The following is a 25,203-nucleotide window of genomic DNA, read 5'->3' as shown; positions in this document are numbered from 1 at the left end:
CAGGAGGTCAAAGCCCATTGGAAAGTAAGAAAAAATACTACTCGGCGAGTAGTATCTAAAGTCACCTTTTAAATTTAAAGTCACAACCTCCCTTCCTCCTCCCAACCTTGCCACACACCGTACTTAGATGTTTATACCAAATTATCCTGAATTATCATTCTATTCCAAACAATTATATACTGAGGAGCTAACACCATCAAAATAAAGGGCCACAGAACTGCACAATGCTCAATACGTCTTATTAGTTAGTGATTAAATAAAATCCACAGGACACACAGATTATTAAACCAATACTTGTTAATTACAAGACATCTGTCTACTGAAAAGTCGCCACTTATTTGCTTGGAAAATACAAAGAAGGTGCCAGATAAAGGATCAGCCGTAGAATTCACTCGTACCCTGATAGGAGGAACTGTACAGCACTCTGAATGTGTCCTGCAAGGTCAGACTAGAGGTACACCCACCAGTCTCCACAACTCAGCCTCCAGGAGACACAGACGAGAACAGGCCAAAGCAGAGATCCATCTGTGCATTTTCTATCCTACCACCTAAGAGTCTCTGGGTTCTAAGTGAATAGAGATCTGTGAGTTAAGGAAAAAGCATGCTCTTTGGAGGACATTCCTTCAAGACGGTGAATCACATACTAAGACATTCAGGTGGACTCCACATCAAGGGATGTTTGCAAGAAAAATATGTTGCTTTTGGTTCCAACACAGGGTCCTAACCACAACGATCACATCCATCACAAGGCAATTCCTAAATAAGGTATAGTTTTTAAAATGCAAGCACGCACGCGTGCGTGTGCAGACACACACACCGCCACACACACACGCACACACACACACACACACAACGGAGGTACTAAGATATCCTCATAGAAATCTATGCTCAAAAGAACTGAAATCAGGATTCCCCAAGAGATAGCTCTACAATGGATACTGGTTCCCTCTGTTCATTGTAGCTTTAAGCACAGTTGACAAGATATGGAAGAAAACCCTCCATGTCCATCAACAGACGAATGGATAAGAAAATGCGGCATGTAATACTGTACTATGCACCTAAAATTTGATGGAGTCGATTTCAACTACTGTTGTCAGCCCCAAATAAGAAGGAAAAGGAAGACACTTTCAGAGGGGACGGGTATATTTGTTACCTTAATTGTGAGGATGGCCTCACAGGTACGTGCCTGTGTCCAAATCCATCACACTTAATAATGGATCAAATATGTATGGTTTGGTGGACATCAGTTACGCCTCGATAAAACTGTTCAAGACAGAAACTTAAGGCCGAATGAATTCTATTAGAATCGCATGACCTCAAAGAGAAAAAGGATCCTCGATTCATCCAGAAAGTGACTCCTACCCGAAACTGTCACACTCTAACAACATACGGAGCTGACCTTACTGGCACGGTTGACAGCAATGAGAAATGAAGGGACAGAAAAGGTCCATGCCCATGTCTTTTCTCTCACTAATGCCCCCTTTATATTTTCTGAAGCGCCCTCCTCTCCCCCAACCCCAGATCTCTGTCTCCTGCACCGGGCCTTTCTCTGAATTCTTTATAGAGATTCTTTGACGGGACATATTGGCAACACATTGCAAGTGGTTGCTCTTCCTGATGTTCATGCTATGCACCAGCCCGGCCTCGGGGAGATTCCTCTTCATATGTTGATTGATGGTATAAGACAAGAACCTCATATCTGAAATTGTAGCACCTATAGGTAGCCCCATGACACCCAGTAAATCTGTAAAGAATTCTCCGACGTCCTCGAATGCCAGGAAACTAATTACAATCCGTGGCGTGCTAGAAAACCCTGGCATCTCCATACGTCTTGTGAGACATCCATTTAGATATATTAGGTATGGGTGGCAAGAGGGGACATGATAGTGCTGGATACAGGGGAGCACAAATAGGTTGAGCATTCAGATCAGCAGGGAGGCAAAAGTTGGATCAACCCATTAAAGGGAATCTGTCCTCCGCTACTGTCTAAATTCTCCTGTGGATGTTGACCAGCAAGGATCTTTGTCATGCACCCATATCAGCAAAGCCATGTGATTCTAAAGGCCACCTCAGTCATGCAACCAATGGAAAGTGTCTCCGGAAGGTGGGTTAGCTGGGTCACCAACACGGGTGCAGTGCAGAGGACAGAACTGCACCTAGACTTCAGAATGGAAATCTCTCTTCCTATTATTAGTTATGTCACCTCGAGGAAGGCATTCGGCCTCTGGGAACTAAAATCTCCACAACTATAAAGTGAACTATAGTAATTCCCACCTTGAAAGGTTGTTGTAAAGATTAGAAATAATGTACGCAAACGTGGCAGGCATATAATTAATACTCAACAAAACTGAGTTATTATTCATCATTAACTCTGCTGTGGTTTAGGAAACCCCAACATCAGCTGGGTTATTGCTTTGGTATCAAATGCTAAAGATGCCCCTAAGCCGAGAGCACATTTCTCTGAGCTGGGTGCACACCTGTAACCCCAGAGACTTGGGAGGCTGAGGCAGGAGGATCACAAGTTCAAGGCCAGCCTCAGCAATTTAGCAAGCCCCTGTCTCAAAGTCAGGAAAGTATAAATAAATAAAAGGATTGGTGAGGTAGCTCTGTGGTAAAAGGTTCCTAAGTTCAATTCCTAGTACCAAAGTGGAGGATAGAGAGGGTGGGCAGGGAAGAACACATTTCCTGGCTCCTACCTGCCATGCAAATTCAGAGACCAGTCTGGCTGCATCAGTGAAGCCCTTAGCTACCGCACCCCACACCTCCTAACATAACCTAGCAACCTGGAACCCAGAGCCCTCCACGAGTCCTTCTAGTTGGGGAGAAGAGAAACCACCTTGCCCAGATCCTTAACAGGATCCGTGACAAAGCTTTATAAAACCTGCTGCTGTTGATGTATTATGCAAAGAATTCTATTAGTCACTAAGGAGCAACCATATCAATGCACAGGAAGACATCATCTGGACGACCTTAGCTTATATACGGTAAGAATGTCATTCAGGATAATGTAGAAATAACCATAAAAGTTAACAATGCAAAAAATATAAAATAAAATCACTGCTTTTTGACTGAGAGATCCCTATTCCTCTTTCAGGAATTCACGCTAGCACACATCCTTCCTTGCCTTTGTCTAAAGAGGATCCTCCTATATTAGTCTCCATATCAACCCTGCCTACTTCCTTCAGAAGAACTGTATAGTTTATGATTATTTAAGGTTCTTTTTTTTAAATTTAGCTTTGGGGGGAGAGTGGTTTTTCGTAACAAACTCCTTGACAGGAGGTTCCATGTTGAATTTTTTTCCACACACAGGACTCACCTCTGCCTCGGCACTTAGTAACTATAGGCTAAATGGAAGAATTAAGCGAATTCTAGAAGGAGATTCTACTCACATTTCTCTAAATTATCTCACGTGGACTAGAAGATACATGTCTGCAAAAATTTCATTTGTAGTAGCAAAGACCTGTAAAGAACATAAGGGATGATAAGGGGAGGGATTTGGTATCATGACCTTGGTCCAAGGGAACAGACCCTCTGATCTGATATCGAAGATTTCTGGTAGATGAAGAATGGATATCCCACAATTTTTAATTAGCCTTTTTTTTTTAATCCCTGTGATCTAAAGACCTGACAAGAGCAACTTGGGGAGGAATAGTTTATGTTGGCTCACAACTTCAGAGGTTCAGTCCATGGTGGGCAGCTCCATGGCTTTGAACCCAATGTGAGGCAAAAAACAACATGGCAGAAGGGCATGGAGGGGGAAAGCAGCTCAGGACATGGCCACAGGAAGCAGAGAGAGAATTCTCCTCACCATGGAGAAAATACATCCCAAATCACATGCCCTCAGTAACCTATTTCCTCCACCCATACCTACCTGCCTATAGTCAGCACCAAATTGATCTATATCAGTGGATTAATCCACTTGATTAATTTATGGCTCTCATAACCCAATCATTTCATCTCTGAACATTCTTGTATTGTCTCACACGACTTTCTAAGAGATACCTTATCTCTAAGGCATGCCATTGCTCACACAACAGGTGTTCAAACTTTTTAAATTAAAAAATATGTTGCCATATATATGTACCCCTATGCATCATATCTCTAAAAAAAATAATAACAGCATGACCTCTAGAAGAAAGAGCTAGCAGTAGATGACAGAATGGATTTTGACCAGGGACTCTTTTACATTATTAAAATTCAAATTCGCAGACATATAACCTTTAAGGAAGAATCATTTGGAAACACAAAGAATTATAAAGCCAAACTGAAACAGAGCGTTCAGACGCTACCCAGGGACACTCACCAACGTGAGGAGTCAATCCCAATGAATCAAAGACCCAATCTCCTTCATCAGAAGCGGAATTTTCTTTTGCTATCAAGTTCCACGCGTAATCACCCAGACTCTTCATTTCCACAGTGTTGATGGGGAACTTTCATTCTTCAGACTGAGATGCGGAAATTCTGCCAAGTGACAAACTTTGACATTTGCTTAGATGCTTCCGTGAGAGGCTCCATATACAGCACCAGTTCTATGGCAACCTATTTTACAATTCTACAGGACCGGAGGGATCTCTCAGCACGTAGCTCTTTTATACTTGAAATGATATATTCCCCATACCCAGGGCTGTTGGAGGCTTCTAGTGTTTGTTTGAGGGCAGAAAGGATGAAAGGGAGGAGAGACGGAAGGAGACGTGGAAGGAATGAACCCAGTCATACTATTAAAATTCATGAAAGCATTGAGCCTAGACCTTCAAGGGAGGGAGATACAGAAACATCCCCTCAAAGTAGGAGGAGGCGCCCAACCATCCATATTGCCCTTGAAGACTCACGAGCTCTGGGCTTCAGTGTGGAGGAGCCAGCCTCAGGTGGTAATCCACACGCGTGAGTGTCACACTCACACTCTAAAATGATCTATTCCCTAAGTGACTATAAAATTATCTGTTCCCTAAATGATGCCGCTTATGGTTTCAATTATACAGAAATTAAACACATTTAAAAGCCAGTGGATGAAGGAGATAGCATTTTCTCTCTTAATAGACTCTGACACTGAAGCCAGCTAAACTCTCCCTAGACTCTCAGAGTCACCTCCCTCAGTGTGATCCAAGGTTTCCTTGATCAATGGGACCTAGGACAGGGTGTGAAGGGGACCCCTCCTTACTACCTGTCCCTCACAGGCTAGGATCTGCCTGTCTGTTTACTGATGGCTAACTTCTTCTCAAGTCTGGACGCTCCAAATTCACACCAACCAAGAAGCCATTCACGACTCTGCCATCTAACGCAGCATATGGATGGATAGATGGATGGGTGAGTGGATGGATGGATGAATGGATGGATGGATGGATGGAAGGATGGATGGGTAGATGGATGGATGGATGGGAGGATGGATGGATGGATGGATGGAAGGATGGCTATGGAGAGACTGATTATGGAGAGACTGATTAAGGAACTGTCTCACATGACTGAGCAGGCTGGAGACCCAGGAAGTGTTAATATCCCAGCTAGTGCCCAAAAGGAAACTTCTGGTAGAATCCTTCCTCTTTGGATGAGGTCAGTCTTTGTATGAAGGCCTTCCGCTGACTGCATGGAACCCATTCATATATGAATATACTTCATTAAAAATCCAATATTTAGATGTCCATCTCATCTTCAAAATATCTCCACAGTATCCTCCAGACGCATCTGACCAAATATCTGGGTACCATGGCCTAGCCAAGTTGACATATAAAATTAACCATCATACTTGAACTTGAATACATATAACGTCATTTACATATTAATTAGTTTATCTTTTCTGGCAAAACGAAAGGAATGAAAACTTTTTTCTAAATGTTGTTAGATGCAAAGGCATGTTTTCCAATGCAGCATCAGGTTCGGAATGACTACTAAGCATGCATTCGGTCACGTATGTAAATACCCTTCCCTGAGTTTCATTGACAGTCGACAAAATCATTCCTTCTCTTTTGTTTAAATTTGTGGTCAGAATAAAAACAACAAAAATAGCCATCAAACTCAATATTTTCTAGAAGCTTAGCAATATCTGGAAAACTATCTGTACCAAAAAAGGGTATTTAAAAAGTTACTTTTGAATATTCAAATACATTCATATCAATGAAAAATATAAGTATTTAATTTTGTATGTGCAGAAATTACTAGTTTACAGTGGCTTCAAAAATGTGCTCGCGTTCATATACCAGTTTTGGGCTGAAAAATACTGAGATTTTGAAATGGTTCTAAGCACTTGGAATTCCCTCTCAAACTCTTATCATTTGAGAAGACACACCCTTTTTTAAAAAAATAAAACGTTCTTCTGAAAGCAATGCACATCGAGAAGTGTTTTACCCATACACAGATCATTAAACCCTGAAGTCTCTGCAGAAGACGGGCTATCACAGTCACACTCAGGCACACCTGGGAACTGATGTCAGTACTGCCCTGTGCTCAGTGCATGATCTGAATCTATGTCTCTGATTTTCAGTCATCTTACCGAGGACACAGCTCCTAAGAGTGGGTCCACCCCCATTTCATATGCTAGAAACTCTGTCCTCAGAGTAGCAACGTTTACAGATTGATTGGGCTTTTAAGAAGTGGTTAGGGGGAGGTGACCAGGTCACTGGGGATGCTGCCCTTGGAAGGGGTCTTGGAGTTCTTGTGAACCCTAGTTAGTTCTTCTGAGAGTAAGCCTGGCCCCTGGCTTCCTGTCTCATCAGGAGATTTCTGCACAGGCTCCAACCACTGTGATGCTATGTGCCATGAGGCCCTAATGTGAACCCAGCACATGTTAGCACCATGCTCTTGGATTAACAAAACTGTGGGCTAATCAAAGATTTTTTTCTTCATATAGTATGCTACCTCAGTTATTGTGTTATAGCAATAGAAAATGAACTAACACAATTCCTGTCTCATATATAATTTTTTTTTCTCACAGAATGTCTCTAAAGAATAGAGGTATTTTTTTTTTTTCCTAAAGAGGAGATACACACACACACACACACACACACACACAAAATCAGGGAAAATATCTGCCAAATACATTGAAAATATAATGCATATATAAATGCAGTAAAATCATCTGATTATAAAAAAAGGTGCTATGAAACACATTTGGATTAAATTTCCCAAAGTGTATTACAAAGAATACCACAATCTATATCTATAATCTTGGACCCNAGTTACCAAACCTAGAAGAACATCAGAGTCACATGAGGAGCATATTCAAAATTCAGTTTCCTAAAGCTCATCCCCAGGGACTCTGATTCCAAACCTCTAGAGTGGGGCTGTGAATCTTTATTTTCTTGTAAAGCTCCCAGGTTTTTCTGAGGACCATATTTTGTAGCAATTACCCCCAGAGAGTTGATATTGAGTCCTAAAAACGGGCCCTCGTCTCCCTGTTCCAGGGTGAAGACAGGGAATTTTCATATATGCATATGTATATTCAACATCAGGCCTTTTGCAAAACCCTTTTTTCTAACATGAGCTTAGGAATGAATGATCGTAAATGAAACCGTATTTGCAGATCATCCATTGCAGGGTCCCCTTTTAATGAACACCAAGCAAAAGTCAAGCCCAGAACCTTTGACACTCAGGCTCCTATAAGCACCTGTCAGAGAAAGATGGAAGTCTCTGTGCATAAATAGCAATTCCCCTCGTTTCCAGAGTTAACAGCCCCAAGTTGGCAGGCACGGCACAGAAAGCCAAGTGCCCACTCCTTACGGGGATCACGCGGCCTCCAGGAATGGATTTGCAGAAGAGCCTTTAGGCATTGGCTAGACCCAGAGGGATACCTTCAGGTGTTGCTTGCAGGAAGCATCCGAAGGTCCTGGATGGTATCAATTATTCAGAGACGGAATCAGCTTTTAAAGAAGCAGCTTGGCAGCTGGTGGTGGTAAGAGATGGGAGCAGGCCTTTTAATTAAAGCCTCAGCCATATCTGGAAACCCGAGAAGGCAGGGCGATTGACAGATCCAATTTTTAGGCATTGCCCCCGGTACTGCAGAACATCGGAGGGTGAATACTGGAATCTGAGAAAGAGGCTCTCAAAGGGATACATTTTCCCTGTTTCTAAGGTGACCTCAAGCTAGCCAGTGATGGACCCTGGAAAGGTCACCTGCATGGTTGGGCACAGCGCCTTTCCTAACAGAAAGATAAAAGCATAAACAGGGTTTACCAGTTCACCAAGAGAACCTTTGTTTTTTTTTTTTTTTTTTTTTTCCCTATAAGTGTTGGCTTGCAAGCAAGAATAGTCAACTCTTGGAGAGCCAGGCAAAAGGAGATTTTGTTTAAAAAAAGAAAAAAAAAAAATATATATATATATATATATATATATATATATGAGTAGCTCATTTGATAGAAGGAAGAACTAGAGGATCAAACATCTCCAACTCCCCAGGGGCAGATAACCTCTGGACAGGGCAGCCAGGAGGACCTTGCCACAGTGACAAGAGTAAATCCTAATCACTATCTCTTCTCCCTTGGCCAAGCTCAAGATTCTGCAGAGGAGGAGAAGGTCTCAGTATTGCATGCGAGTTCACGGGCCTGTACCCTGGGGACTCTGGAGCAGGAAGAACTATCAAGCTGTTGAAGCCACCAGAGAGGATGTCCTGACCCATTTCTTCAAGGGAGGGTGGGTTTAGGGCTTTTCATCCAAGAAGATCACAAAGAGCCAAAGAGATTTCACTGTTAGGAAAAGACACTTATTCTTGCGAATGAGCAAAGAAAAAAAAAAAAAAATATATATATATATATATATATATGCATGGCTGCTACTTGAAATGCTGTCAGAGAGCATTAGTTTCTCTTTAATAATATCTAAGGACAGCAAATGCGATTAGCCAAGGAGTCCACCTCAGTCACAGGAGAGAAATGGAAGGGAGCCAAAAGCCGTATTGGACAGCAGATGGGCACCGGATACCTTGCCATGAAATCTCAGACGCTCGCATATTTTAAATTGGAAAACACAGAAACAAAATAAAACAAAACAGAAACCCGAGTGCTTGGTACTGAACTGAAGGAGTCCATTTGGAAACCTCTGGCCATGAGACAGTTCTTCTCCTACTACCACCTAAAAGCACCTCATTTCTTGGAGATTTTTTTTTTCCCGTTATATACATAATAACCTTTCCTGTTTGCTCATTTTCTTGGTTCTCTAATTTAAGCCCCAAATTACTTGTTAATCCCTATGCATATTGGATTTCAACATGAAATACATTTAACAGGTATAAATATTTCATAGAAGAAATGCAAATGCACTTTTATACCCAATTTACTGTTATCCGACATAATGAGCAGGAGGCAGGAAAGGAAATAGGAACTGATCATAGGTCAGGCATCCATCTCAAAAAGCGACAGGTTATGAGTGCCACCCCAAGCACCATCCCCTGCCCATCATTCACATCTGCACACGGAACTCAGGTGGATCTGTCACATTTAGCAATGACATGTCACTTCAGTCATTTAAAATCTTCTAATGGCTTTCTCCAGCATAAAAGAATACTGCCCAACAGGCATGGTGGCCCACACCTGTAATCCAAGTGGCTCCAGAGGCTGAGGCAGGAGGATCAAAAGTTCAAGGCCAGCCTCATCAACTTAGGGAGGCCTTAAGCAACTCGGTGAGACCCTGTCTCAAAATGAAAAAATAAAAAGGCCTGGGAATGCAGGTCCATGGTAGAGCATCTTTGGATTAAATCCCTAGGACCACCCCCCCCAAAAAAAAATAGTCTACCAACTTCTTCATGTCCCCCAATTTGTCCCATATGCTACAGGTGACATTCTGCACAATTCCCTAATACAGTAGCCATACTTCTCCTGGAAAGCACATGTAACATGCCTTTTCATATGTGCATACCAAAAGTCATTCATTCATTCATTCATTTATTGGCACTGGTGATTGAACCCAGGGACACTTAACCACTGAGTCAGATCACCAGCACTTTTTTTTTTTTTTTGGTTTTTACTTTGAGACAGGGCCTCGCTCAGTTGCTGAGGCTGGCCTTGAACTTGCAATTCCCCTGCCTCAGACTCCTAAATTGCTGGCATTACAGGCATGTGCCACTGTGCCCGGCTGAAAAGTCTGTTCTTAGATCTGAGTATGTAGTAGCATGCTCAAGGCTGACCCATCACATTGAGAGGTAAAAAGCCAAATATGATATACTCAGGGTTCCTGACCTTCGTCAAAAGGAAAAATGGTGGAGAAACAGAATCACGAAGGACTTCAAGGAGAAAGTAACAGGGACAGGCTGCCATTCAGCGACAGAGCCAGTCTCAACATTTCCAAACCACTGTTCTATTCCATTCATCTTGACGACATACTTTTTTTGCTGTGTGGGGTGGATACCAGGGATTGAACTTAGGGGTACTTGACCACTGAGCCACCTCCCCAGCCCTATTTTGTATTTTATTTAGAGACAGGGTCTCACTGAGTAGCTTAGTGGCTCGCTATTGCTGAGGCTGGCTTTGAACTCATGATCCTCCTGACTCAGCCTCTGGAGCTACTGGGATTATACAGGCACGTGTCACCAGCCATCATGCTCGGCATGTTGACTATATTCTATTTGCATTTTGGTCTGATACACATACACATATATTAGATACATATAGGGTCTGATACGTGTGTATATATAGATATAGACAGATATAGATATAGATAGACAGATTTATATATAGATACGTAGATGTAGCTACACACCACATACACTTTGACCATCTTTGGGCCAAGGTCTAACTTATCTGAGTCTGCAGTATTGTGTCCTTACTACACATTTAAGCAAGACGTACATTTACTTGGTATTTAGGCTTAGGAAAAAGGAAACTAGTTGGTTGAGTTAGTTAAGAATATGACACCCAGGAAGGCCCATCTCTCTTTATGTTGTAAACAAATGACCTTAAACACTGAAGGCGCTGCTACAGCAGATCTAGGGTGAGAACCCAAGTTCTCCTTACTCACCCTCTCCCAGGAGATGCCCATGGGTGGACCATAGCGACTGCAAGACCGCAGACACACACAGATGTCTTGCATGAATCACCCTCTGTTCTAAGCACAGACTCCGTGCTTAGACCTTGGCCGAGCTAGAATGCAGATTCTGGGGAAGTGAGATGCGGGGTACCTAACATCAGGAATCAGCAACCAATCCAATCGTCGCCACTGATGAGCAATTCACCGCATTATATGTTCAGATGGAACCCAAAGAACCTTCCACCTGCTTCAGCTACTTAACCCTGGTAATTTAGGCTACAGAGGGCAATGACATAAAGTGTATTTTTTAGGATTTTCACAGATACTTTGGCCTTAGAATGATCACACAGAATTGGTAGCATGTGGGTTATCTTGGGAAGACTCTAACTCAGAAAATACCAGGGCATGAATGATTAGAACCTGCAGTCAGGCCAATTCCTACAACAAAAGCCACCACTTAGAATCTAGGTGACATAAATAAATGGCTACAAGTCTGTCAAGGAATTAAGATTCTGCTGAGAGTGAGCCTGATGGATGGCCGTGGGGGCGGGGGAATGAAAACACAGTGGAACACCGTCGATAAATTTTCAAAGGTTTTCAAAATATAGAAAGCAACATGGGAAAAGCAACTAAGGAACAAACAAGGAGAGTAAATCATGAACCCTAAACAAAGCAATTGGTGATCTAAACATTCCTTTGTGCTGTAAAATAGATGGTGAATTTGCATACAAGGATGAAGTTAGAAAAACATTCAAAACATATTTACCCGCAATGTTTCACTCTCGAAAGGCCATAAAAATATAGGAAGTAAAACATTAACTTTTTTTTCCTCTTCAGATATGTAAAACTCCTTCCCTGCCTGCCTATTAATAATAAACCAATCACTATTGGTTTGCTAAGTTTTGCAATCCAAAGTACCCATAAAGTGACTGCTATTCCCCCCAGAATAAACAGAATTTCATTTCCCAGTATTGTAGTAAAAATCTATTTTTTAAGTTATAGATGGACCCAATACCTTCCTTTTATTTATTTATCATTAAGAGTAGGCGTATATCACAGTGCTGAGTATTTTTGAAAGAATGCAATTGCAATTCTTTCGATAATAACATTCACTCAGTTAATCTACAACACAGGTGTCATATGCAAAAGGATAAAATCCTAAGTGTACATTTGGCACTGAGAGATGGTCTATCCAGGTACAATGGTGCACACCTGTAATCCTAGTGGCTTGGGAGGCTGAGGCAGGAGGATGGTGAGTTCAAAGCCAGCCTCAGCAAAAGTGAGGCCCTAAGCAACTCAGTGAGACCCTGTCTCTAAATAAAATCCAAAATAGGGCTGGGGATGTGGCTCAGTGGTCGAGTGCCCCCTGGGTTCAATCACTGGTACCACGCCCCACCAAAAAGAAGAACCCAGGGCCTCATGCATGGTAGGCAAGTGCTCTACCACTGAGCGACAACCCCAATCCTAGGAAAATCTTTTTTTTTTAATTGTAAATCTTTTATAAAACATCAATTGCCTTTGACTGAAAGCAACTTGAAACATTTTTCTGTTTCTACTGTCACATGTCAACGTTTCTTTTGCAGGCTGCCAAGATGGACCACAGCAGAAGCTGAAGGAATACAGATTAGAGCCGAGTCCGTAATTCATCCCTCTCAATAAATAAGATTCTTGACCATAGCCAAAATCGTTTTTTCCCAGAATGAAATCACAAACAGGACTAATCCCATCCCGGTTCTGATCCAGTGGCTTGCTGTGTAATAAGGTCGACCATAAAACACCTGGCTATGGAAATGTCCCCCTCTGTCTCCACAGCGAAGGAGACTCCACGGTCCATCCGGTGGACAAAGACACAAGAGTAGGCATATATCACGGTGCTGAGTATTTTTGAAAGAATGCAATTGCAATTCTTTCCGTAATAACATTCACCCAGTTAATCTACGACACAGGTGTCATGCTAAGTACATAGTGCCAAAGGATAAAACCCTAAGTATACATTTGGCACTGAGAGATGGTCTATCCAGGTACAGTGGTGCACACCTCTAATCCTAGTAGCTGGGGAGGCTGAGGCAGGAGATTGCAAGTTCAAAGCCAGCCTCAGCAACTTAGCAAGGCCCTAAGCAACTTAGCCAGACCCTGTCTCAATATAAAAAAATAAAAATGGTTAGGGGTGAGGCTCAGAGGTTAGGTGCCCCTAGGTTCAATCCCTAGTACCAAAGGAAAACAAAACAAAAGAGAGATGGTCATCAAACTATGCACCTGGCACCAGGCTTTGTGTATGTACAATTAACTTATGTTCATCTCCACAATTCCTCAGGAATAGCTCCATTATATGTATGAGAAAAACGAAGCAGAGAAAGCTTCAGAAACTTGGACCAAAGTTATAAAAGCATCAGTAGCACGGCCAGGATTTGAATCATCAAGTCACTCTGAATCACCATGTTTGCCTACAGTTTTTCCTTACAGCACATAAAATACTGTTTTCCATCCACAGAGACCGGATGGCAACCTCCAACATGGGCTCCATTATACCTGAGAATGCAATCTACCAGGTTCCTTCTCATCTGTTTTTAGTACACGGATTTCAGGAGGCGCATGATGAGAAACGCACTCAAATTCATAAAAGTTCATTAATTCAGAGGAACAGAAAAAGATTCTACTCCAAGTAACGGTGATGACTCAAAAACGTCTTCAATTCAGTTACGGCGCATTATGAAAACTACAATACTCTTGTAAATTGCTGCTAATAAAGGAACTGAACAGAGTTAACGAAACTGAATTCACAATGACCTCCTGCTACACGGTGCATGCAGGTACACAGCACAACTGGGAAACTGTATTTACAACCATTGTGGGGTCAGGAAATCTGACCTTGGTTTTCAAATAAAAAAAAAAGAAAGAACTGGTGAAATAAGTGGGGGAATTTTAAGTTGGATTCTAGTAATGGGAAGCAAGACTTTGAAATGTGCTGAAGAAAATAAATGAATGAGCCAGGTGCAATGGCGCTCCCCTGTCATCCCAGCAGCTCGGGAGGCTGAGGCAGGAGGATCTCGAGTTCAAAGCCAGCCTCAGCAAAAGTGAGGCCCTAAGCTACTCAGGAAGACCCTGTCTCTAAATAAAATACCAAATAGGGCTGGGGAGGTGGCTCAGTGGTCCAGTGTCCCCCTGAGTTCAATCCCTGGTACCAAGCCCCACCAAAAAAGAAGATAAATGAATAAAGTTGACTGCCCTGTAAGAATTCCAACATTGTACAAGTGACAGGAATCTTCAGGAACATGAGTCATCTGCAAAACACATCAGAGATACATGTGACAGTATGATCAGAACAGGTTCCTTTCTTTTTCTGCTCTAGTGTGGTCATATCTTGACACTCAGTCACTCAGTCAAGAAGGAGAGAAAAGTGAAGCCGAGACTTGGTGGGAATGGATGAGAAGCATCCCAACTGCGATTTTCTCACCCAAATCGGGGTGGGGGGGGGTGGGGGGGGGGAAAGGTCCTCCCTAGCCTTACTCAGACTCTACCATGAACACAGTCTGAACAGCAAGTATACTTGAATTTCATCTTTTCCAAGGACAGCAAATAGAAAAAGCTACTTCACCCAAACCAGGTATTATCTATGACCATCTGACAGGTATCAGAGAGCAGATGAGCATCTCCAGCTTAGGTAACAATGTCTCAGCCACACAGTGGTATTCTGTTGCACAACCCCCTGTCACAGGACTGGAGCAACAGCCATCTTTTTTTGTTTGGTTGGTTTTTGTTTTTTTCTTGGGGGGCGGTTGGTACTGGGGATAGAATTTTGGGGCACTCAACCCCAGCCCTATTTTGCATTTTATTTATAGACAGGGTCTCACTGAGTTGCTTACTGCCTCCCTGAGTTGCTGAGGCTGGCTCTGAACTCAGGATCTTCCTGCCTCAGCCTCCAGAGCCACTGGGATTACAGGCATGAGCCACAGAGCCTGGCCAACATTCATGGCTTTGACAAATGTTAAAAAAAAAAAAAAGCATTCTATGATATAAACATTTCTTCATTCCGTAAAATAGACGGAATACACACCCTCTGTTCTGTATAAGTTGCAAAGATACACAAAAGCACTAATTTACTTGGTATTTAGCATGTGCCAGGCACACTGTACTAAACTCTTAAGTGTATAACATTTAACAGTTGCAACACCTCTGTGAGCTACAGGCATGATGAACGTCACTGTTGAGATTTACAAAACTACCTCAGAAAAGGTGAGAATGTGTTTGAGATCCCATAGCTGGGTAAGAACAAGGATTCGAATTCAGGGCCAATTTCATTGAAAGGTCTAGGCTCTAGTGACTCAGTGTCACCCAGAAGTAAATTATATTTAGTCACTTGTCAAAGCAAGAAAGAAATAGATCCTTCAAAGATTTCCATTAAAAAAAATGTTTATGTATTAAAGACAAACCACTATTTACAATCACTGACATCCGAGAATTCTTAGATAACCGTGTTCATACTTTACTTTTTACTAGGAGTTGGGTGTGTGATTTAAATTATCAATGTTTCTATAACGAATGTCATTGCCGAAATTAAATACAGTGAGCATAGGGCTTGGAATCCCCAATTAATTCACTAATCTGCACAAAGTCTAGAATCAATAGCCAGCTAACAGCTAATCAAATGAGTCGCCAAAGACACCAACATTCGTATTTACATTTGGTGGGTGAAAAGCTATCCTAATACCGACGATAAAGCAAATTCACAGAACGCGAAAACAGTGGCAAGTGCCCAGAATCAAGCCTCCTAGAACAGAAGGGGCGGTTTAAGTCATATCGTATTTTTTGTTTGATTTCCCTCTCTTCCAAAAACGGACCCGTCTCATCAGACGCCCACGTGAAGCACCTGTCCTTGCTGGAAATTTCCATGAAATCTTTTTCCATGAAAAGGCACAGGCAACAGGAATACTCTGGATTTCTATTAATACAGCTGTCAGGGCACAATACCTCTCCGTACAAAAGCTCAGCCTCAAGGTAAACAGGTCAGTTTGGTGTGGTGAGAACAAAGGGTATGCATATGTTATTTTTAAACTCGAGATCACTAGGGAGTCAGCCCATGGTCCTACCATCCTAACCCATATTTACCCCATGAATTGAAAGTTCCTCCCCCAAGCCCTCCACCCTTATGTAATTGATAGTGGCCAATAGGCACAGGAAAGGTTATGAGATGAAATGGATGTCGCCCCCATAGGAGAAATCATTTATTTATCTTTCCAAAAAACATGAAAATTGTTAACTCTGGCTTAGGAAGCAAGGGGAAAAAAAAATCTAACCTTGTCTAGAAAAAAAGGAACCCATATATAGTCGATCCATGCAAAGTTAAGTTTCACACATTGAAGGACTATTGCCAACATTTCCTGGTCACTCTTGATGACCTGCTGGCTCCTCTGGTCACAGACTGGGATGATCAGCGCTCCATGAACCTGTATTCTGGATTTAGTGATGTTTCCAGCAGCCATGGTTAGGCAAGAGAGATGTAAAGGTGATTGACAACAATCAACAACAGAGCTGTTTGTTGCAGACTTCCTGGGATTTACCCAGTGTTCTCCTTATCCACCATCTTCACAAATCCCCGTGTCTATAGGCACATATCATTTCACAGAGGCGTCTCCAGACAAAAAATCACCTGATTGATGACATCTTCTCAGCGTCTGAACCATCCTACAGAATGCATCTGAGCCCATTCTACAGAGGATACAACTGAAACTTGGAAAAGCAAGTTAGCTCACCCACAATCACCCAGCTGGTAGGGAAACGGGTCTACACTGGTCAGAACTCTGTCTGACTCCGGTTTTCAAGCTCTTACCCACTTGTCGCAAGAAACCCACTCGTTATGTCACTCACGGGAGTCGTGCACAACAGAAGCAAGGTCACCGTGGGAGGTAGGGGAGACACTTGTCCCAGATGGCTGAGGATTTTCCTGGGTTGTAAAAGTCAATGTCCAGCATCTTGGGAACCCCTGGGTCCTGTCTGGGAAGATTGGTACAGCTGAGCCGTAACCCTGGGAGGGACAGGGGATGGGGAAATGAGTTTGGAAAGTGTCATCTAAGAACCAGAGTCCCCCTTGGAAGAGGGGAAAAAAAGCCTGAATGTGTCCTTTTACATTTCTCCTCCATAACTTTAGGAAGAGAACAAAACTTTGAGAAGACAAGACCCTCAGCGTTAGGATGGACTGACACACCTACCTGCCCGGGTAGCGGGTGGCCAAAGGGTCTTGACTGAGAATCTAACTCATGACAGGCCAGTGAATTGCTGCCCAGCCTAGAACCTAAGGATGCATCATGTGAGTTGAAAGGGAAAACACAAACACAAAAAGACCCTCCTCCCATTTCTATCCAGAATTCTTTCCTCTTTTTTGCTTCTTCACCTAATGAGTCAGGATGGACTTGAAGCGATAAAAATCCAGCCCAAAGGGCAGTTCATGAATTCGGAGCCGTCAAACCCCCAGGTCAGCCGGCTGGAGATGGAATCTCACCCAGATCATCTGCCCTAAGAATGGGACCATACTAAAGGTCAAAGATCAAAGGAAGACAGGGAATGCATATTTATCAGGCCAAGTGCTAGGATCCATGCCCTCCCCTCTCCATACCTCCAGAGGGAAATGGAGACACATCTGGAAATCTCTCCTGAACTCAAAGGGAACCTGTTGGGTATTTTTCCCAAACACATTTCCCTTTCTTCCAGGGTATGCAGCTGGACTCTGCTTCTCAACTGCCCCTCAGCGCAAAGAAAGTCCAGGTGACAGTTCAGCCCAAGGACAATATGGGTGGGAGCTCAGGTAGCCCCTTCCCAGGCTGGGTCTATAACCACCCAAGAGAGGCTTCTCTGCACACCCTGTACCTTCTCGTTCTCACACCCTGTACCTTGGCTGAAAGATGATGACTCCAGGGACTTCGAGGAGACCAAGCCACAGGCTTTCGAAGGACTCCATTCCTTGAGTGACCCCTTGGAGAGTCACCAGGTCAGGAACGATGGCTTCAGCCTGGACCACCACACAGGAGTAAGCAGTGGAAAATTAATTCAACTCACTGAGTATTTAGAATCCCTCTGTTATAGCACCTGGCTATAACAGACAGTTCACCTGTCTCAAGACAAAATGGAATCTGGCTTCTTAGGAGTCTGGAAATATGATAGAAGTTATGTTAAAACCCTCTTCTCTCTCCAAGCCCACGAAATCACAAGTAGGGGCTTGAAGAGGACACAGGCACGGGCTGGCTGTAGTGGGTGGTAGGGCACTTGGCTAGCATGCACAAGGCCCTGAATTGCATTCCTAGCAACACACACACACACACACACACACACACACGGCATGGAAGTGAGGGAAAAAGGAAGAGAGTTTAAGAAAAAATAAATAAATAAAGGAGATTTCTTTCGAAATCAAGAGCAAATGAACAGGGGGCCCTGGGGGAAAGAGGTGCTTCCTAAGCATACAGAATATACGGCAACCCACGCTGGGAGTTTATCTGAATTAACCGTGAGGATGCCCCAACCGTCTTGACAAAAGGTCCATTCTCACCAGTGGCTGCTGCACATTTTCTCTGCCGTCACTGGAAACCCAAACGGTAGGTAAATCATTATGTTTACCAAAGAGGAAAAAATAACAGGCGGTGGGAGAGGAAGAAGATCTTCTAATGCAAGCCAGACCACAGGACAAGAACCAGAGACACCATTTTCTTTTAGAAGATCCTCCGAGGGTGAAGGAGATAGGTCCCTTCAATCATGCAGGAAATACTTTAAGAAAAGAAGAAGAAAGAAAAAAAAGTTTGGCAAAGCTGAGAGGACAAGAGAGGGGAGGTTTTCCTTTGGGGGAGGTTGGAGATATATGAAAAGTAATGCCTTTGATCAGAAGCGAAGCTAGGAGAGGCTGTTTTAGCTGCGGTCTTATCAGAAAGGATATTTACTTATTGCTGAGAACGGAAGAGGAAAATTCATCTTCACATACAGTCACAGGAAAAAGGCAGCACAGGGCTGTTGGTAACAGAAGCTTAAGAGAAGGGTGACCGTGCTGGACACAGATGCTGACAGTGTGTGTATCAGAAACCAAATTAGTACAGGGCTTTGGGGGTGGGGGTGGTCCTAATTCAAATATCTGCTCCTGATTCTAGACCATATTCAACATCCTCTTATATCATATCGAACTGCACTCTATATGTTTTAGATGAGACGTGAACTTTTTCTTCTTTAGGATTTTTAAAAAAAATTATTTTGGCAATGTTTTTATATAGGCAAGAGGAAAACATACTTCCATAGTTTAAGTAAGTACTGCCATATATATATATATATATATATATATATATATATATATATGCCATTTTTTTCTACCAGTAGTTAGGGGAAGAATGGGAAGGAACATATATTGAGCATAGAGGCAATGTCACACATGGGAACACAATGTCAGAGAATGCTGGAAAAAAAAAATACTGGCTACATACATAAATATTCAGCTGGACTATATTTCCCAGCCTTCCTTCTGATACACCCCCATAGAACTGAGTTCCAGCCAACAACAGCACACAAGCCAAAGTGAATGCACCACTTGCAGGTGGGAGCAATTAACATCCTCCAAGTCTTTCGCCCTCCAATGAGTTCATGCAGGCTAGCAGGTGGTCACCCTGGAGAGGACAAAGGTGCATCATGGATCAAACTGAATCTTCCATGAATGCTTCTACCATCACCCGCGTGAGGGAATTTACATGAGTGAGAAATAAATGAATTCCACATAGGAGGCAGTATACTTTGGGGGCTTATTTGTTATTATGGCTAATAAGGTAGCCAGTCTAACACAACCAAGTTCTTTACCTATCCTCTCCTACCCAACCCCTATGGCCACACCTTGAGATAGATCTTGTCTCAATTTTACAGCTAAGGATATTAGGGCTATGGAATTAACTTGCGGGATACTGTGAAGGCCATCAGCATGAGGCCAAATCTGGATCCAGGTGTCTATGATCCTGCCCTCCTCTGCCCAAGGGTGCACAGCACCAAACGTGCCCTTTTGTCCCTCCTTTGTGACCTTCTTGCCACTGGTGCTTCAGTCTTTAGAACTCCATATCCTTCAGCTGTGTGTCCACTTTGTGACAGCCATGATGACCCCTCCCGAGTGCATTCATCTCTTATACCTAATTCCAGCCACCCGTAGTCAGGACAGAAACACTCTCAAGCCACCTGTTACAGGAGACAGATTGCTAGCAATTTTGCAACTGGCTACAGGATCAGAGATAATAAATGGCAGAACCAAGATAAGGAAAGAAAGGTCAAAAAAAAAAACAAAAAACCTGGAGCTACCTGTGGTATCCAAAGCAGAGCCCCCCGCCCCCGCAAGGGGCAGGACAAAACCATCCATGGGAATACATAAAAACATTAGAACTTTCTTATTTTTGCTTTACTTGTCTTTTACTTTCCCGCTCACTGTGTGTGTTTTATAAGTTGTGTACCAGATATCAGTAGATGCCTTTAGTTTATACATTTTATTGATGTGTGATCGAATTTTCTTCTGATAGTAAATAAGAAAAGAGAGTGAAAAACCAATAAGTCATGGGAATAAATCCTGCCCTGTTCATTAGACTCAAGATACTGCTTTACAGAAAACAACAAAAAAAAATTTTTAAAACTAAAAACTCCTCCACTTCAGTGTGGAGACATCCCATGAAACAGATCCATTCAGTGGAAATCCTATAATAGCAAGAGTTCACAGAAGGTTGAAGAAGAGAGATTAGAACTAATGTATGTTAGGTCCCACTTCTTTCCCGATAACAAAGAGGCATCCGACACATTAAAACCATTAGCAGATAAACTTGGAAAAGTCGAAATTACAAAGGGGAGTTTTGAACGGCGAAGTTTATTTAGGTTCCTTTTATTTTGTAAGACCTAAATTGAACTAATGGATATCCTGAGAACCTTTCAGAAGAATCTGCACCAAAAGATTGAGTGCTTAGAAGGAAAAAAAAAAATCAGAAGACCTACTTCTGAACAGAAATAGAAGTTAAAAAAAAAAAAGGAGATGATTGAAAAACAAAATCCAACAGTATTTAAGTTCTGTTCTCTTATCACTCAATCACCTGTCAATATGAAGTGAGCAAGGGAAGAGGGGCTAAGCTCACTCCCAATTGCACTGAAGGTCTTCCAAGGTGTGTAAAATATACACACCAGGCACCAACTGAAAGGGGTTTCACAGACTGCAAATTACAAAAAAAAAAACAAAAAAAATTACCTCAGTTAAAATGTCCACATGGCTCTCACCTAAAGCTTTAAGCAACCGGTAAAGTCTCTTAGCATTTTAACTCCCAATTCAAAAGGTCAATTTTTATTTATTATTTATTTTCCATGCTTGCTAGCCAACTGGCAGGATCCACACTGAAAAAAAAAATAATGAGATTTATCATCATGATCTTTCCTCAACCAGACAGGGCAGGTGAAGTCAGTTTAAACAAACAACGTACAAAATCAATAGCCTTTTTTACGAGGTAGCCAAAAAAGTAATATTCTCACAGAACTTGGGTTTTTTTGATCCCTGCCAATCTTATCTAACTCCCACAACCCCATAGTGGAGATTTCCACAGTCTTGAATGAAATCAAAAGGAAGACAGCAAGAATAAATGTATGAGGTGAAATGTGAATCTCCTCAAGAATGGCACCAAAACCACCTCTAGCTGCCTGCTCCATGACACACTTCTTTTTTTCGCCCACCTGGGCACAGACATAAAGAGTTGCTAATCAGTTCTACTTGAAATGCTGCTAGCTGGACCTATTTAAAGGGGAAATCCAGTCTTTAAGCTCCTACCTTATACTCCCTGAAGAACAGAAACCATAAATTTCAACCTGCAAAAATAAAAGCACATTCCAAATTATCCTAAGTAGTGTCCAAACAAATGAGTTATGTGGCTGTTATTCCTTGAGATTCCCAGCTCCCAACGCAGCAAACTGCAGGAGCTTCCCATGCAATTAAATGACAATTTTTTTTTTTTCTGAAAAACATGTCCCCGCCCCTATGTTGATTCCAGTAGGAAAACTAGAAAAAGTTGCAGGAGCTTTGCTCGCAGGGACTCCTCCTTACAAATCAACCTCCCATGTACCCCAAGATCCCAGCCAACCTCTTGCACGCAGAACACACATCCAAGGTGATGGGTCACATTCGGTCGCCCTACACAACCTCAAGCCTTTTGCTTCAATTCTGGAGACAGCAGTGCCAGCAATCTAACACCTTATCTTCCCGTTGCGCGAAGCCGCCTCCTCGCAGATCTCCTCGGTGCTGCAAAATGTGTTCATGCATCAGACTCCCTGACTGGTTCCTAGAGATCCAGGAGCCCACAGCCTCCTACCCCCACCTCCACGCCTTTCATTAATAGTAAAATGTACACACACCAGGCACAAACCAAGGTTTTCAGTCGCCCCCACCACCCCCTGTTGGAGAAGGAGAGCTAGCGGGTTAGTGTCTGCGGGGCGCCTGGCGCACATCTCGCGGCTGTCTGGGTACTGGAAGAGGAGAGCAGGCGGTTGGTTGTCTTTGCCTCTTAAAAGAAACTGAAAATCACCCCCCACCCCAGAAGTTGTTGGAAATAGATGTCACCCCAACAAGCTCCTTCCGCACAGACTGGGGAGAAAAACCAAGCAGCCTCCACGAGAGAGCACGGACCTGGTAGATGCGGCTGGCCGCGCAATCCCCGCGCTGAGCACCCAGCCTGGCACGGCCGCTGGCGCTCCCCAAATGAGTGTCTGCTTCTACCTCAGCCACGGAAATCAGATTCCCTTAGGTCCAAATCCCTGGAACCTCAGCACCTCAGCTCAAGTTCGCTATCCTTTCTAGTGGGCTGTCTTCGGAGCAAACCCCGGGAACCCACACCAGAAGGAAGCCCCGGTCTAGAACCTGGGGGCGCACGGGGGCCAGGGCGTGTGGAGAGGGCAGTTGGAAGTGCTCTCGTTTTACAGTTCCCGGAACATTCCAGGCTCTAGGCTCCTTATTTTGTGGTTGCCTTGCAGCATAACAAACTTATTTTCAGACTAAAAAGGAGAGAAGAAGGGTCGCCGTGGGGTGACTGAGGCGTCGTCGGGGCCCTGCCTCTACCCAGGGTCAGGGAGCTCAGCGCCTTGCCGGCCGGACCCTGCTGCGCTGGCCGGCTCAGGGCGGTGGAGCTCCACAGCCCCTGTCCAGCCCTGCAGGACTCGGAACCCTGAGTAGCCCTGTCTCCCTCCCGCAGCTGGAGAGGACGCAGCCCTTTACTCAAAAACCGGGGAGCTTGGATGCCTGGTTCGCTGGAGCCCGGCTGGCTGCTCGCTGGCCACTTACCTCAGCACCTGAGCTCCGCGCCGAGAGCGGAGGACAGCCTCTCCAGAGCGCGGTGCAGGCACAGTCCGAGGGTCCCGGTGTAGTGGCGAAAGCTCCCTACTTGCGACCAATCCCGGTGTTGAACCCCGTGCTGTCTGGTGTCGCGCTCCTNGCGCTCCTCTCCCTCCCTGCGCTCCCGGCGGCTCCAAAAACCTGGCGCACCAGAGTTCTTCAAACCGGCTGCCTGCGCGCTCTGAGGGAAAGGCGCGCGGGGAGGGGGCGAGGGCCGGGGAGGGCGGGAGCCGCGCGTGGCAGAGCTGGGCATGCTCAGTGCGCGGCTCCGGGAGGCGCGCGCAGGGCGCAGCACCTGCCCGGCCCTGCAGTGGGGAGGCGGCCCCCGGGTCCCCACGCACGAAACTGGCAGAGGGAGCTTTACCTGATCCTCAGGCCCGTGGAGACTATTAGCCTGGTTCCTATAGAGGTATCATAAAGGGTGTATCAACCAGGGATACACCGGCGGGATGTCCTTCCTATGAGTATTGGGGCGCAGGAGGCGCGACCTGAGGAGGTACCCAAAACCTCGGGCTTTCCGGAGACGCGGATTTCGGGGGATCATTAAGGGGAAACAAATACTTGTGCTTCTGGGCTGAGAATTGCTGAGTACAGGTTGGGTGTGGGCGGATGGCACTGAAGCCGAGAAAGAGGGGGGCTTTTGAAAGATTTTTTTTTTTTTTTTGTATCTGCCTGTCCTTAGGCAGAGGACATTGGCCAGACAGCCTTACCGACCTGCACCTGTCACCCTATTGCAGTGTGCTTTCAGGCTGCAATGTGTGTAGGGAAGAGGAGACGTCGCAAGGAGACAGAAGCCCAAGGATCAATTTGTGGTGTGTGGGCACATTAAAAGGCTTGTTATTCAAAAGCATGTGCAGGGAATAATGACGTTACCATGGTCCTTCTCCAGCCTGCATCTACCGTTTCTGGGGAGAAAGCGCTCCCTTCACTCCAATTCCAAACCTCAGGGTAACAGTAGAGGTTGGCAGCGATGATCCGGCCCCTCACCAGCCCTGTGCAAAGCGAGTCTGACAGGCAGAGGAAAGCCAGCTCAGTCTAACTCATCTTTTCCAGCAACCTCAAGAGAGCCTGCGTTTGTCTCCCAGAGAAAAAGCCCCCAGGGGCTTTGCCGAACCCCCAGTTTCCCTGCTCAGCTCTCAGTAGTTCCGGACTACATAAACAAGTTCTGACCATTTACACAATCATGTAAACCTACCCTGACATCTCCATTATGTGGAAAAGATGTTAACTGGAAAACTATTTTTAAACTACCACAGTAAGCAAACAAATACTCAGCTCCCCCCAAACACATACAGCAGCTGGGGGCCAGGCTGCACAGTGTTGAATTCGGTTTTGTTTGGTCTTCTTCTTCTTTTTTTTTTTAAACATAATTGATTTTTGACAAGTGAGCCTACCCAGACTTGCTGATAGGTATTGTGGTATCAAAAATTTCACCACTTGATATTCTGTGTCTTCCAAGGGTGCAAAGATTTAAATGCTAAAGAAAAGAAGTTCCCCCCAACTTCCCAGGTTTTTGAATTACTTAAACTCGGATACTGTATGCACCCCCCCTTCTGCATTTTGTTCTCTAATACAGGCACTGTTATAAAATAGGAATATTTGTGATGTGCTTTCTATGGTAAATAACTGCTTAAAATGAATGGCTTTCACTCCCTCTGAAGGGCTTTGTGCTCCTATTTGATCTGTCTGTGACTTACACTACTTGTGCTGAGATTTTTCCAGATCCTTTTTCTGCAACTAGCCCATTGAAAGTAAACAGGTCTATATATAGTTTCATGTATGTGTACACACATAACAAAAAGTAACCAGCCAGGAGTTCTCCAGAAAACATTCCTTTGTACACGCACATAGCATGAGCACATTCAGACTCTCAGCAAAATTTCAAAATTCCGAAGAGAGAC

The 25,203-nt window shown here is 43.9% G+C and overlaps 1 protein-coding gene across 4 annotated transcripts in view; it reads right to left on the bottom strand.

The window, feature by feature from the left end:
* The window catches only part of LOC107150034 (contactin-4), an 874,282-nt gene extending 850,780 nt beyond the window's left edge, over positions 1 to 23,502 (bottom strand). For 2 of the 4 annotated variants that reach the window (XM_048787027.1, XM_048787030.1), the window contains exon 1: positions 23,252 to 23,501. The gene's annotated coding sequence lies outside the window, so the exon portion shown is untranslated. Of the gene's footprint in view, positions 1 to 22,058; positions 22,217 to 23,251 lie in introns of all 4 variants that reach the window. The other 2 variants (XM_048787028.1, XM_048787029.1) reach the window with 2 other exon arrangements.
* Between the last annotated feature and the right edge of the window lie 1,701 nt (positions 23,503 to 25,203).

This window comes from Marmota marmota, unplaced genomic scaffold (assembly GCF_001458135.2).
Source record: "Marmota marmota marmota unplaced genomic scaffold, marMar, whole genome shotgun sequence".
In the NCBI taxonomy this organism is placed as follows: Eukaryota; Metazoa; Chordata; class Mammalia; order Rodentia; family Sciuridae; genus Marmota; species Marmota marmota.
This window is presented reverse-complemented; position numbering and strand designations above follow the sequence as displayed.